Source organism: Eumetopias jubatus, unplaced genomic scaffold (genome assembly GCF_037043125.1).
Source record: "Eumetopias jubatus isolate StellerSeaLion01/CBP00866 unplaced genomic scaffold, mEumJub1_p1.0 scaffold_4, whole genome shotgun sequence".
NCBI lineage: Eukaryota > Metazoa > Chordata > Mammalia > Carnivora > Otariidae > Eumetopias > Eumetopias jubatus.
In genome coordinates this window covers 187589428-187604163 of record NW_028274810.1, presented here as the reverse complement: position 1 = coordinate 187604163, position 14736 = coordinate 187589428, and positions in this window count along the sequence as shown.

Genomic DNA, 14736 nt, shown 5'->3' with positions numbered 1-14736 from the left:
TTAATTGATTCCAAAACCTGAAGGCTTTTGGAAATATAATTCTAGTTTTAAAGTTACAACTCCCCAACTTTTGAAGGATTGGTCTTAGGACAAATGAATTACTATGAATAAGGTCAAGTTTGAGGGCTTTTCTATTGTTTTTATTTTAATCTTAATTTTAATATTACATGGATAATTTAACATAATCAACATGTGTTTTCCAAAATTGTTATAATTTGACATTTTACATTTAGATACCTCAATAAAATACACTGCTGACAATTATATGAACCATTTTATTCTATGATGAGATGTATTTTTAAAGTAATAGTTATATATTTATAGTTCTTATATTAATCCTTATCATTTAGTCACAACCATCAATGCATTTGAAATTGGTTTTATTCAAAATATTTTCCAACTGAATAAATTTGTATCCATCCACTATTTACAACTTATACATGTTTGTAATGTTAATCAAAATACACAAAGTGGCAAATTAAATTTATTAATAGCAAGAATATTTTACATATTAAAATACATTTTAAATGTGTGGGTATTCTAATATGTTTGCTGTATGCATATTAGTCATATATTCAGGATTTTTTAAGTTTAGTTTCTAGTTGCATAATTTGTCCTATCAAATATAAAATTATTTTTGGCATGATCTTTTCTTATTTATATCTTTCACTGCTTGAAATACTTTAGCTCCACAAATGTAAGAACACATAGTTTTAATTCATAAACCTCTATTGAATACACCATATGAGATTATTGTGTTGTAAAGCAAATGTTCATTACCTCTCTTGAGTATCAATTTCTTCCAGTAGATAAAATTCAAGAACTAAAACAATTATTTGATACTCCAGGTGTTCATTTTTTCCCCCTGTGATTCCACTTGAGGGAAGGAATGGGCTGCATATTTGGCAATGTTAGAACCTACTTAGATGTTCTGTATTTGTTCAGGTAATTACATAGTAGTGAGAGACCACATGCTACTTTGAATTGATATTAGATATTTATTTTCCTGTTATTAACATGAGTGCTGTCTTTTATTAAAAGACAGAATAACTCTGTACCTCCAGTAGAGAACAAATATCCTGTTTATTTGAGTTTGACTCTTCTTTACCCACCAGGGATTCTTTCAATCTGAACCTCTGTACACATTTACCATGCCAAGAGGGAATGCTGAAACTTTAAAATTCAAAAAGCTTCAGGATAGACTATGCATGCCTGTTGGGGACTGACTGTACAATGCCCAATTTCTGTCAAGCACTTATATATTAGAATAAGATGCCAAACACCTGGGCATTTGGAAACATCAGTGAATATAAATCTTCTAAGTGTGCCAAGAGAGAAATCATGAGGAGTTGCATAAAAATAATTCAGAGAAAGAGAGACAGAGAGACAAAGACAAAGAAAGAGAAGGCTTTTAGAAAATTTTATAAAGTTCTCTATTTCATTGGCTGTCATTTTATAAGGTTTTCAAACATTGAGGTGAATCAGCATCTCCTAGAGAGCCAATAACAACACAGAGACCCAGGCCTGTGGGAGGAGAACGCTACCTGGGTGTTTGTAGTTTTCAAGCTCCTGAGGAGATCCTGAGAGACACCACAGCTTGAGAGCCATTGTTTATACGTGGTACTTGAGGTGACCAAAAATGATACTTATGGACCTATAAAAGACTCATTCAGGAATATGAGAGAGGCATGAAGAATAGTTTCAGGGAACCACACTTTGATATAAAACTATTTTATTTATTTTAATTCACTTATTAATCACACTGCCATTCCCTATTTATTTATGTTTCCTGTTTCATTTGTTTCTTACATACCTAAACTCTAAAATAAGGAAAAGTAGTATGGGTCACTCATCTACCAATATCTGTATAACCATTTACATCACATTCTCTTCATATCCTAGTGGGATAGTTTGAAATCCTTTCGGTCAAAAAATTACAATGTTCTACCACACACAAAAATAGACTCAAAATGGATGAAAGACTTAAATATGAGACAGGAATCCATCAAAATCCTAGAGTAGAACATAGGCAGTAACCTCTTCGACCTCAGTCACAGCAACTTCTTCCTAGAGACATTGCCAAAGGCAAGGGAAGCAAGGGCAAAAATGAACTATTGGGACTTCATCAAGATAAAAAGCTTTTGCACAGCAAAGGAAACAGTCAACAAAATCAAAAGACAACCAACAAAATGGGAGAAGATATTTGCAAATGACATATCTGATAAAGGGCTAGTATCCAAAATCTATAAAGAACTTATCAAACTCCACACCCAAAGAACAAATAATACAATCAAGAAATGGGCAGAAGACATGAACAGACGCTTTTTCAAAGAAGACCTCAAATGGCCAACATACACATGAAAAAGTGCTCAACATCACTCAGCATCAGGGAAATCCATATCAAAACCTCAATGAGATGCCACCTCACACCAGTCAGAATGGCTAAAATTAACAAGTTAGGAAATGACAGATGTTGGCAAGGTTGCAGAGAAAGAGGAACCCTCCTACACTGTTGGTGGGAATGCAAGCTGGTGCAGCCACTCTGAAAAACAGTATTGAGGTTCCTCAAATTTGAAAATAGAGCTACCTTATGACCCAGCAATTGCACTACTGGGTATTTACCCCAAAGATACAAATGTAGGGATCCAAAGGGGTACGTGCACCTTGATGTTTATAGCAGCAATGTCCACAATAGCCAAACTATGGAAACAGCCAAGATGTCCAATAGATGAATGGATAAAGAAGATGTGGTGCATATATATATGGAATATTATGCAGCTATCAAAAAACACAAAATCTTGCCATTTACAATGACGTGGATGGAACTAGAGGGTATTATGCTAAGCAAAATAACTCAATTAGAGAAAGACAAGTATCATATGATCTTGCTGATATGAGGAACTCTTAATCTCAGGAAACAAACTGAGGGTTGTTGGAGTGTTGGGGTGTGGGAGGGATGGGGTGGCTGGGGAATGGATATTGGGGATGGATATTGTGCAAGACTGTTGGATCACAGATCTGTACCTCTGAAACAAATAATACATTATATGTTAAAAAAAAAAGATAGTAGGAAGGGAAAAATGAAGGGGGGAATTGGAAGGGGAGATGACCCATGAGAGACTATGGACTCTGAGAAACAAACTGAGAGTTCTAGAGGGGAGGGGTGTGGGGGGATGGGTTAGCCTGGTGATGGGTATTAAAGAGGGCACGTACTGCATGGAACACTGGGTGTTATATGCAAACAATGAATCATGGAACACTACATCAAAAACTAATGATGTAATGTATGATGACTAACATAACATAATAAAATAAAATTAAAAAAAAAGAAATGATCTTACAAAAAATTGCAATGTTCTAACTAATCAATACATGATATTTATTTGATTGAATTTGACAGTCTTTTGTTTTTTCTTTGTTTGTTTGTTAAGATTTTATTTATTTGACAGAGAGAGACACAGCGAGAGAGGGAACACAAGCAGGGGGGAGTAGGAGAGCAAGAAGCAGGCTTCTGCGAGTCAGGGAGCCCGATGGGGGGCCTAATCCCAGGACCCCGGGATCATGACCCGAGCTGAAGGCAGATGTTCAACGACTGAGCCACCCAGGCGCTCCGTCTTAATTGTTTTTAAGGCATAAAAATATTAATTTTAATTATAAATTCATAGCTCATTTGAATGCTTTAATTGAAATAACTGGAATAAAAGTCCTAATGACTAAGTTGACTGGCCTATTTAAGTTAGATATAATAAAAAATATATTTTTTATTAATATATCATTAGTGATTTTTTTTAATGATATTGCAAAATTGTTTCTTCTCTCTGGTTGTAGGAAGTTGGTCCCTTACAGAATGATCTAGTATGGTCTGTGGTCATCATTAAATTCTTGAATAACATTACTCGGTGAACTCACAGGGTATTTTCCCTCTTAGACATATAGTTGAGCTTAGTGTTCTTAGAATAAGATAAATCCACAGATAACTCAGAAACATTTATTTTTTGAAGTATATAAACTCTTCTCCTAAAGCTTATATCTTTAGTCATATAATTGCAATGGTGAAACTTTACAAACAGTAGTAAAATGGATACTATTAATATTTTCTTGTTAAGGAGTTAGTATAGTCTGAGTTCTATTTTAGCTCATTCATATGCATTATTTCTTTTCTTTTCACAATCCTGTGAGGTAGGTTTACAGATGAAGAAAGTGATGTTGACTCTAGATCACAAGCATAGAAAGCAGAAGAGCAAAGGGAAAATCAGGCCTTTGGACACAATAGTCTCTGCTCCAATCACTGCAGCACACACTGCAAATCCAAATGTTCACCGAATGAATATACTACCTCTTTATATATATTTTAAAAATCTGTAAAACTATAGCTTCCCATAATAGTAAATAAGATAATAACAGTATCGATTACTAATGAGTTGTTAAAATTTCAGAATTGGAATACCACAGTATGCCATGTTTTAAATAATCATGTGGTCATTACTCTGTTCATTACATGGATTTCAAGCACCACAGATCTGGAAGGTGGACAAAATCATCCTCACAGTCTGGTGAGGAAAACTGTAATACATAAAGTAACTGTCCACATATACATATAGAAAATCATGCATGATTGTACTGAGCACTGTAGAAGAAAAATCTCTAACTGGCTTTATAATAAGGATGTGTGAGGAAACAAACAATATAAAACCTGAAGGAAAATCAAGATTACTCAATAAAAATGGGAGGTGGAGAAGGGAAATATCATATGTACAAGGCTATATTGAAGGAAATATTTCAAAATTAAGAAATTGCAGGAAGTACTTGTAGCTAGATTAGGATAGAAAAAATTGTGAATGAGTGGTGGGATGGAGAGCCTTCAAAATGAAGTTATTTCTGGGCGCCTGGGTGGCTCAGTTGGTTAAGCAACTGCCTTCGGCTCAGGTCATGATCCTGGAGTCCCCAGATCGAGTCCCACATCGGGCTCCCTGCTCAGCAGGGAGTCTGCTTCTCCCTCTGACCCTCTTCCCTCTCGTGCTCTCTATCTCTCACTCTCTCTCTGTCAAATAAATAAATAAAAAATCTTAAAAAAAAAAAAAGGAAATGAGGTTATTTCTGTTCACACCAAGAAGTCTGGGCAGCCATTGGATGATCTGCAAGCTGAGGAATGGCATGATTAAATGTGCTTTTTGTAGTGATCATCTGAATGCTATCTACCTGCCTTTGAGGGAAACTAGACAGCAGAATACTGGTAAGGCTGAGAGTTGAGGAAATGGGGAGAAGGGGTAAAATCTGAGAATTTTAGAATTGACAAGCCTTAGTAATTGGACCTCTGGTTAGGAATCAAAGTGTAAAATATTCTCAGATCTCAGTTTTTAATATGAAACAAAATTTAAAGCCTGCCACCATCTTGTTGCCACTAAAAAAGAAGGAAGATAATTAAGTTTGGGAAAGATCAGAAATTCTATTCTGGACACATGAGTTTGGGCACTAAAACAGGTAGATATACAGGTATACAGATATACAGACATGCAAATGCGTCCTGAAATTCAGAACAGTCTGAGGAAGGAGTATTCACTGAGGTCTTAGAATTCTTTCATCAGCATTTTACAATTAACAGCATACAGATACCATATCTTTGTGGTTAAGTATAATTTTTTAAGTATTAAGTCTTTATTAAGCATAACTAAACATTTTATTTTCTTGGAGCAATTATAACTAGTATTGTTTTTAAATTTGGTTTCCTCATGCTCACTGTTGATAAGTAGAAATACAATTTTTTTAATGTGTTGATATTCTCTTATATGACATTGCTGAAGTTCAAGCTGTTTGTTTTTACAAATTCCTTAAGATTTCTTCTTTTTTCCTTTTTTCTCTCCAATTTTTATGCCTTTAAATTTTCTTTATTCTTTTTTAACTTATTGATTTTGTCCTATAGCAGTACCTATACTATGTTGAAAAGTGTCATGTTGAAAAACACTGGTAAGGGGCGCCTGAGTGGCTCAGTCTGTTAAGTGGAGTCTGACCTGGCCTTCAGATCAGGTCATGAGCTCAGGTTCCTGAGATCAAGTCCCCTATCAGGCTGCTCTAGCGGGGAGTCTGCTTCTCCTTCTCTCTCTCTGCCCCTCCCCCCCATTGTGCGCACATGATCTCTCTCTCTCAAATAAATACATAAATAATCTTTTAAAAAAGAAAGAAAGAAAAGCACTGGTAAGAGAGGAATTCATTGCCTCATTCCCACTTCTAGGGAAAAAACATTCAGCTTTTCAACACTAAGTTCTATGTAAGCTCCAGGGTTTTTATAGATGCACTGTCAGTTTCAAAGCTGCTAATGAGCATCTCAGGTGTAATCTGAAACCGACTCCTGTACAAGGAGGGCAGAGAGAGAGAATAAAGAAGGAGACAGACCACTCCAGATTGGTAGGTGGCAGGTTTAATAAGAAGGGAACTTACATCTGAGGCTTGTCTTGGTTGCCTAAAGGCAAACAGAACCCACATTCCAGGACAAGGCTCCTCACCAGCTCATGGTCAACTGGCAGTCATGTCCTCTTGATGACCTCCAACACTCCACCTTCAGTGACCACTCTTACAAACTCATATGTTCTCCATCTTTTGCAGTGTGTCCTAAGCATTCAGCAAGGGGTTCAGGAGCACAGAGGTGGCTCACTTGGTAGCTATCCTGCATTGGAGGTAAATGCCACAGCAACAACACAGACACACACAAGAGAAAACACAAATTAAGAATGATTCCCAAAATCAGTGACAACCTTTTTTTTTTCTTTTTGCTAAGAGTCCCATGATTCTATCCACCAATTCATTAACTCTTCTAGGCTAGGGAGCAGATCACTCAGGGCATTCACTTGTGTCTCCATATGATTTAATAAAGATAGTGCATTAGCAGACTTATCAGGTATGGACACATAGCATTCTGTCAGGAGGGTAAAGAGAGATGAAAGAAAGAGGCAGACCATTACAGATGGGTAAATGGCATGTTTAATAAGCAAGGGAACATATATATGAGGTTTGTCTTGGGTGGCCACAGAATGAGTAAACCTTCATATGGGACCCTCAAATCCTACAAGTTTATATAGAGGCCTTAACTGGGCTCAGTGATGTATGTCATCCAGCTGGTCCCAACACATCAGTAACTCGAGGCTGTATCATTGGAGCAGCCTCTGGGAGGAGATTAGATAAGCAGAACCTACATTCCAAGGACAGGAGTGGGGATGAGGAGCCTCTGGTTTCCAGGATCCAGCTCATAGGTCAACCAGCAGTCATATCCTCTTGATGACCTCCCTCAATATGCATTTTATCAAACTAAGTTAATTCCCCTCTATAAATTGCTGGAATCAAAAAATAGTGTTGGATTTTGTCAAATGCTTTTCCTTCATCAACTGATATAATAATATAATCTCTCACCTTTAGCTTATTGATATGATAGGTTATATTGCTTGATTAAAAAATGCATATCTAGGATAAAACCCACTTGTCCATGATATATACTTCTTTTTATACATTGCTGGATTAGGCTTGCTAATATTGTTTTTGAGGATTTTTTTACAGCTATGTTCATGACATATATTGATCCATAACTTTTCTTGTGATCTTTTCTGGTGTTGGTATCAGTGTAATAATGTCTTCATAAAATGAGTTGAGAAATGTTCTACTTTCTCAATTTTCTCAAACAAATCATGTACAATTAGTGTTCATTCTTCTTTAAATGTTTGGTAAGATTTTCTCATGAATAATCTGGCTTAAAAGATTTATTTGGTAAGATGGTTTTAATTATGAATTCAGTCATTTACTGGTAATAGGAATATTCAGATTATCTATTTCATCTAGGTTGGATTTTGTATTTTGTCTTTTCCAAAGAATTGGTACATTTTTTTCTAAGTTGTTGAATTTATGAGCATAAAGTTGTTTTTGGTATTCCGTTATTATTCTTGTAATGGCTGAAGGATATATTTCAGTACCCCTTCTTGTGTTTCTAATATTAGTGATTGTATCTTCTCTATTTGTTTCAAGCTTGCTAGATATTTATCAGTTTTATTGATTTTTTAAAAAATATATTTTGTTTTATTTTCTCAGTTGTTTTTGTGTTTGTTTAATTGATTTCAAGTTTGTTACTTTAATTAATATTTATTATATCCTTCCTTCTCTTGGCTTTGAGTTCATTTCTAATTTATTGCAATAAGAACTTAGATTTGTGACCTTTCCTTTCTAATAATGTAAACATTTAGTGCTATAAATTTACCTCTCAGTATTGCTTTAGCTGCATATCAGATAGTTTGATGTGTTGTATTTTTATTTTTATTCAATTCTATGTATGTTTAAAAATATCCTTTGAGGGGCACCTGTGTGGCTCATTTGGTTAAACATCTGCCTTCAGCTCAGGTCATGATCTCAGGGTCCTGGGTTTGAGCCCACATTGGGCTCTCTGTTCAGTGGGGAGTCTGTTTCTTCCTCTCACTCTCCCTCTGTGCTCTCTCTTTCGATATCTCTCTCTCAAATAAATAATCTTTAAAAAAATAAAATAAAATAAAAAATAAAAATAAAATATGCTTTGAGACTTTATCTTTGCTTCATGGATAATATAAAAGTGTTTTATGTGTTTTCTACATGTTTACAGCTTTTCCTGGTGACTTTTTATTACTTATTTCCTGTTTGGTTTCCTTATGGTAACACTTTTATCATTTCAATTCTTTTAAATTTGTTGATGTTTGTCTGTGTTAGTGAGAATTCCATGGGTTCTTGAAAACAATGTGTATTCTGCTGTTTTTTAGTGCAGTGTTTTATATATATATATCAATTACATCCTGTTGATTAAGTGTATGGTTTAGATTTATTATATCTTTGCCAATTTTCTGTCCAGGATTTGTATCATTTGCTGTCAGAAGGGTGTTGAATTCCCAACTATAATTGTGGGTCTTTCTTTCTGCCATATCAGTTTTTGTTTCTTGTATTTTGAGGTTTTATTATTTGCATGCATGTTTTGTATATTCTTTGTATAGTTTTGTAGTGATTGCTCTGGGTATTACACTATACATATTTGACTTATCACAAACTAGTAGTATAGGCATTATACCCCTTATTATAGTGTTGACATCTTGCTTCCATTTAAGTCTGTTTACCTTCCCCACCTTTAAATATCATTGCCACGAGTATTAGATACTACAACTTCTGTTCCATGGACCACTATCTTACACAATACATAAAAATCAACTCAAAATAGATGAAAAATTTGAACATAAGACCTGAAGCCATAAAACTCCTAAAAAAAGAAAAGAAAAAGAAAGAGAGAAAGGAAGATAAAGAAAGAAAGAAAGAAAGAAAGAAAGAAAGAAAGAAAGAAAGAGAAAGAGAGAAAGGAAGAAAGAAAGAAAGAAGGAAGAAGAAGAAAGAAAGAAAGAAAGAAAAGAAAGAAAGAAAGAAAAAGAAAGAAAGAAAGAAAGAAAGAGAAAGAGAGAAAGGAAGAAAGAAAGAAAGAAGGAAGAAGAAGAAAGAAAGAAAGAAGAAAGAAAGAAAGAAAAGAAAGAAAGAAAGAAAGAAAGAAAGAAAGAAAGAAAGAAAGAAAGAAAGAAAGAAAGAAAGAAAGAAAGAAAGAAAAAGAAAGAAAGAAAAAGAGAAAAAGGCAGTAAGCTCCTTGACGTAAGTCTTGGTGATGAATTTTTGAATCTGATTCCAAAATCAAAATCAACAAAAGCAAAAATAAACAAATGGGACTACATCAAACTAAAAAGCTTCTGCACAGCAAAAGAAACCATCCATGGTGTGTGGCTCAGTTGGTTAAGCATCCAACTCTTGGTTTCACTCAGGTCATGATATCCAGGTCAGGAGCCCTGAAACAGGCTCCCCACTCAGCTGGGAGTTTGCTTCGTCTCTGTCCCTCCCCCCAACATGCACTCTTTCATGTCTCTGAAATAAATAAATAAACCTTAAAAAGAAAGGAAAGGAAGAAACCATCCACAAAGTAAAAAGCAACCTACTAATGGGAGGAAATATTTGCAAATTATATATCTGATAAGGGACTGATATCCAAAAATATATAAAGAACTCATAAAACTCAGCAAAAAAATATTCCAATTAAAAATGGGTAGAATATGTGAATAAACATTTCAAAAGAAGACACAGATGGCCAACAGATACATGAAAAAATGCTCAACATCATTAATCACCAGAGAAATGCAAATCAAAACCACAATGAGGTATCATCTCATACCTATTAAACTGGCTATAATCAAAAGGCAAGGAATAACAAATGTTGGTGAAGATGTGGAAGAAAAGGAACTCTTGTGCACTGTTGGTGGGAATGGAAATTGGTACAGCCACTATGGTAAACAATATGGAGGTTCCTCAAAAAATTAAAAATAGAATTGCCATGTAATCCAGCAAGTTCCACTTCTGGGTGTTTATCTGAAGAAAATGAAAACAATAACTGGAAAAGATCTATGCATCTCTATGCTCACTGCATCATTATTTACAATAGCCAAGATATGGAAACAACCTAAATGTGAATCAATGGATGAATGTATAAAGAGATTGTTTATAAATATACACATATAAATTACATATAATGCATATTATATGGCAGCAAAAATATTATATATGATATGCATATATATATATAATGGAATATTCTTAAGCCATAAAAGTGAATTTTTTTCCTTTGCAATAACATTGATGGAGAGCATTATGCTAAGTGAAATAAGTCAGGCACAGAAAGATAAATACTGTATGATCTCATTTATGTGGAGTAAAAAAGAAAAGAAAAAGCAAGCTCATAGATACAGAGAACGGATTGGTGGTTGCTAGAGGTAGAGGTGGAGGTAGAAGGTGGTAGAAGTGGGTAAATGGAGTCAAAAGGTAAAAAAAAAAGTCTGAATTAACAAAAAGAGAAAAAGGATATGAACAAAATAATAAAGAGAAAAAGGATATAAATAAAATAATGTTTCCATGTGTCTGCTCTGTCCATTGTTCCTTCTTTCTTCCTAATTTTTTCATATTATTAGTTTGTCATTTCCTTTGAATTTGAAGTTCTTACTTTAGCTAATCTTTAATAGTCATTTTGTTAGTAACAAATCCCCTTATTTATTCTTCTTTTATTCCCTTTGTTCCTGAAGAATAATTTCACCAGATAAAGAATTTATGGTTGACAGTTTTTTCCTTTGGTATTTTAAAATGAGTGTGCACTTCCTTCTGGCCTCCATGGCTTCAGATGAAGATCCACTTTTATTCAGATTGGTATTTCCCAATAGCTAATATGTCATTCATCTTTGCCTGTTTTCAAGATTTTTTTCTTTATCTTCCTTTTCAGAAGTTTAATATGGTGTGTCTGTGCATGGATTTCTTTAGGAATATTCTGTTCAAGTTTCATTCAGCTTCTTAGATCTGTTGGTTTATATCATTCACCTAACTTGAGAAGTTTTCAGCCATTATTTCTTAGAACACTCATTCAGCCCTACTCTTTCTCCTTCAGAGACACCAATGATTTGAAAGTTAGACTTTTTATTATAGTTCTACAGCTTTCTCAGGCTGTGTTCACTTTATTTTTCAGAATACTTTCTTTTTATTGTTCAGATTGGATGCGTTCTATTCCTCTTCTCTCAAATACATTGATTCTATTATCAAAATTAGTCCATCCAGTGAGTTTTTTTGTTATTGTATTTTTTCAGTTCTATAATTTCCACTTTTTTTAATCCTATTTACTTGCTTCAACTTTCTATCTTTCCATTTCTTTTAAGGAAATTTATAATTGGTTGCTGAATCATTTTTATTGACTTTGGCTTAAAATTCTCGGGTGATAATTCTTATATCTGATTTATCTTGCTATTGGTGTCAGTTGAAGTCTTTCACTTAAGTTCTGATTTTCTTGGTTCTTCTTACAAAGGATTTTTTTTTTATTGTACTCTATCACTTAATATATTCTGTTTGGTGACTCTGGTACTGTTTGAATCCTTTTTTTTAAAGATTTTATGTATTTGTTTGAGAGAAAGAGTACACACAGAAGTGGGGGGAGGGGCAGAGGGAGAAGCAGACTCCCCATTCAGCAAGAAGCCTGACATGGGGCTCGATCCCAGGACCCTGGGATTATGACCTGAGCCAAAGGCAGACACTAACTGAATGAGCCACTCAGGCGCCCCCTATTTGAATCTTTTAGCAGGTGCTTATTGTGTTTAGGTTCACTTTGTAGGTCCAGGTCTTCTTTTGTGGGCTGTGGTTTGAAAGACAACTTAAATTTCAGAAACTTTCTGATTTTGTTTGGTCTGCTTGTATTATCTGGTGCTGCTCAGTCTTCCACTGGTCCCTCTGGCACTACCTGCAGGACAGGAGTTTCCCAAGGAATGGTAGATGAATGTCTGCCATGGGGGATGAGAGCCTCAGACATACAAAAATAATGAGTCTAGTCTCCATGGGTATTTGTTTGTGGTTCTTCTGCTTATGGGTGTCTGGGAGTGTTTTCCAGGCCATGCTGCCTTCTACGATGGGATTCTTCTTGCCAGTACTGCTTGGCCTTCCATTATCTCTTGGTTGAAGGTGGGAAATCTCAGTTTGGTGGAAGAAGAGAGCCATTATCCTGACCATTGATTGTAAGCAAGGTTCCTAATGGAGCTTTCTGCTGATGGTTGTGGCTCACCTGGTTTTGTCAAAGGAACTTGCATTCTACTGGGAAGGTGAGCCCACACAGGTGCCAGCTATTGCTAGCATGTAGGTCAAGAAACCTATGGTCTAGATTGTCTTCTTTTGTTGGGTGAGGGGATGGAAGGAACCCTGCTACTTCACTATTCCTCTCCTGGGCTCCCAAATACGTTCATCTTCTTTACCAGCTTGTAGACTTCCCCTCTGGCTTTATCCTATGCTAGTCCCAGGGTTTATAATTTTATTTCACAGGGAGAGCAGACAGAGCCAGGTCTATGTCATCTTGTCCAGAAAGGAAGTCTCCAGTGTATCTTTATTTTGCAGTTCAGTATTTAATTTTCTTGCAAACCTCTCATAACTCATTCAAATCCTCTTACAGCCTGGTTTGCTTCCTGTTAGCTTCAGCCTGTGCCTCTTTATCGTAGCTCTTTCTTTCTGTTTCCTTCCATTTTTTATTTCTGAGTCCTTTCTCAGAAACCTTCCTCACCTCTACTCAGCAATTATTAAGTAAATCATCCCTTGATGCTGCTTGTTTTCCAGTAGCAAGCTACTTCTCTATTTCTTTCTTCTTCCAAATATCAAGAACAGATTAAGGTGTGACATTTTCTATCCAATTCTTAGGTTCTGGTTGTATTTCTCTTGTGGTGCTAACATGCACCAGTTTTGTCTCCTCCATTATAACTTCCTGTATCTGCAATTCTCCCATCTTCCTTCTCTATGTGTGTCTGGTGGAGGGGTATTGTTGCAAACGTTCACCAACTGGAGATCTTACTCTCACTCCTTAACCATTAAACTTTAAGAATAATATTCTCAGATTTTAATTACCAGCTTTTCTCTAGTTTTTTAATTAATTCATTCCTGGGATTGGTAGTATTACCTTGGTTTTGGGGGATGAAAACAATAAAGTAATGAGGTAGAAAACTTGTACTATGTTTTCCAGAGGAGAGTCTGTCCTATTTTGTTTTGCTTTGAGATCTTGGTTCTCTAGGTCTATAAAAGTGCTTTTAAAAAATGAGATCCTGGCCATCTTATCTTTTCTCAGGTAAAATTGTATCACAGATAGAAGATGGGGGTTTGCCATGAGTGAGAGCCTGCATAGATTTATTCCAAACAGTGACAATTGTCTTATAATTAATATTTCTTTATCCTAGATATTGTCATTAGTTTATTCATCATTTTTCACGTGTAAAAATAAGAATTTTTATCTTTGTTATGCGTGCACAGTAATACAAGGGCAAGTTAGGAGAGGTTTCATTAGCAGAGGTTTTATATGTTTTATGTTTTTGATTTTGACATTTTGGTATTAATTTTGTAATTGGGCTTTTTTGCTTACTTGTTTCTTTTAATTTTTCTTGGTGAGGTATAATTGGCATAAAACATTTATTAACTTCAAATGTACAATGTAATAATTTGATCTTTGTGTATATTGTGAAATGATCACCACAATAAGTCTAGTTAACATCCATCACCATACATGATTACAGACTTTTTTTTTCTTGTGCTAAGAACTTTTAAGATTTATTCTCTTAAAAATTATCACATATACAATACATTAGTATTAACTTTAGTCATCATGCTGTATGTTGCATACCCATATCTCATTTGTTTTATAACTGGAAGTTTATACCTATTGACTACTTTCACCTATTTTGCCCACTCCCCCCGCTCCAGGCTGCAGGCAACCAGCAATCCATTTTATGTATTTATGAGCTGGTTTTGTTTTATTTAAATTCCACATATAAGTGAGATCATACATATTTGTCTTTCCCTGCCTGACTTATTTCACTTAGCATAATGCCTTCAAGGTCCATCAATGTCACAAATGGCAAACTTTCATCCTTTTTATGACTGAATAATATTCCATTGTAGATATATATCACATGTCCTTTATCCATTTGTCCACCAGTGAACATTTAGTTTGTTTCCATGTCTTTGCTACTATTAATAATGCTTCAATGAACATGAAGGTGTATATATCTTTTCAAGTTAGTGTTTTCATTTTCTTCAGATAAATATTCAGAAGTGGAATTGCTAGATCATATGGTAGTTGTATTTTTAACTTTTGAAGAATCCTCATAGTGTTTTTTATAGTGGTTGCACCGATCTACATTTCCACCC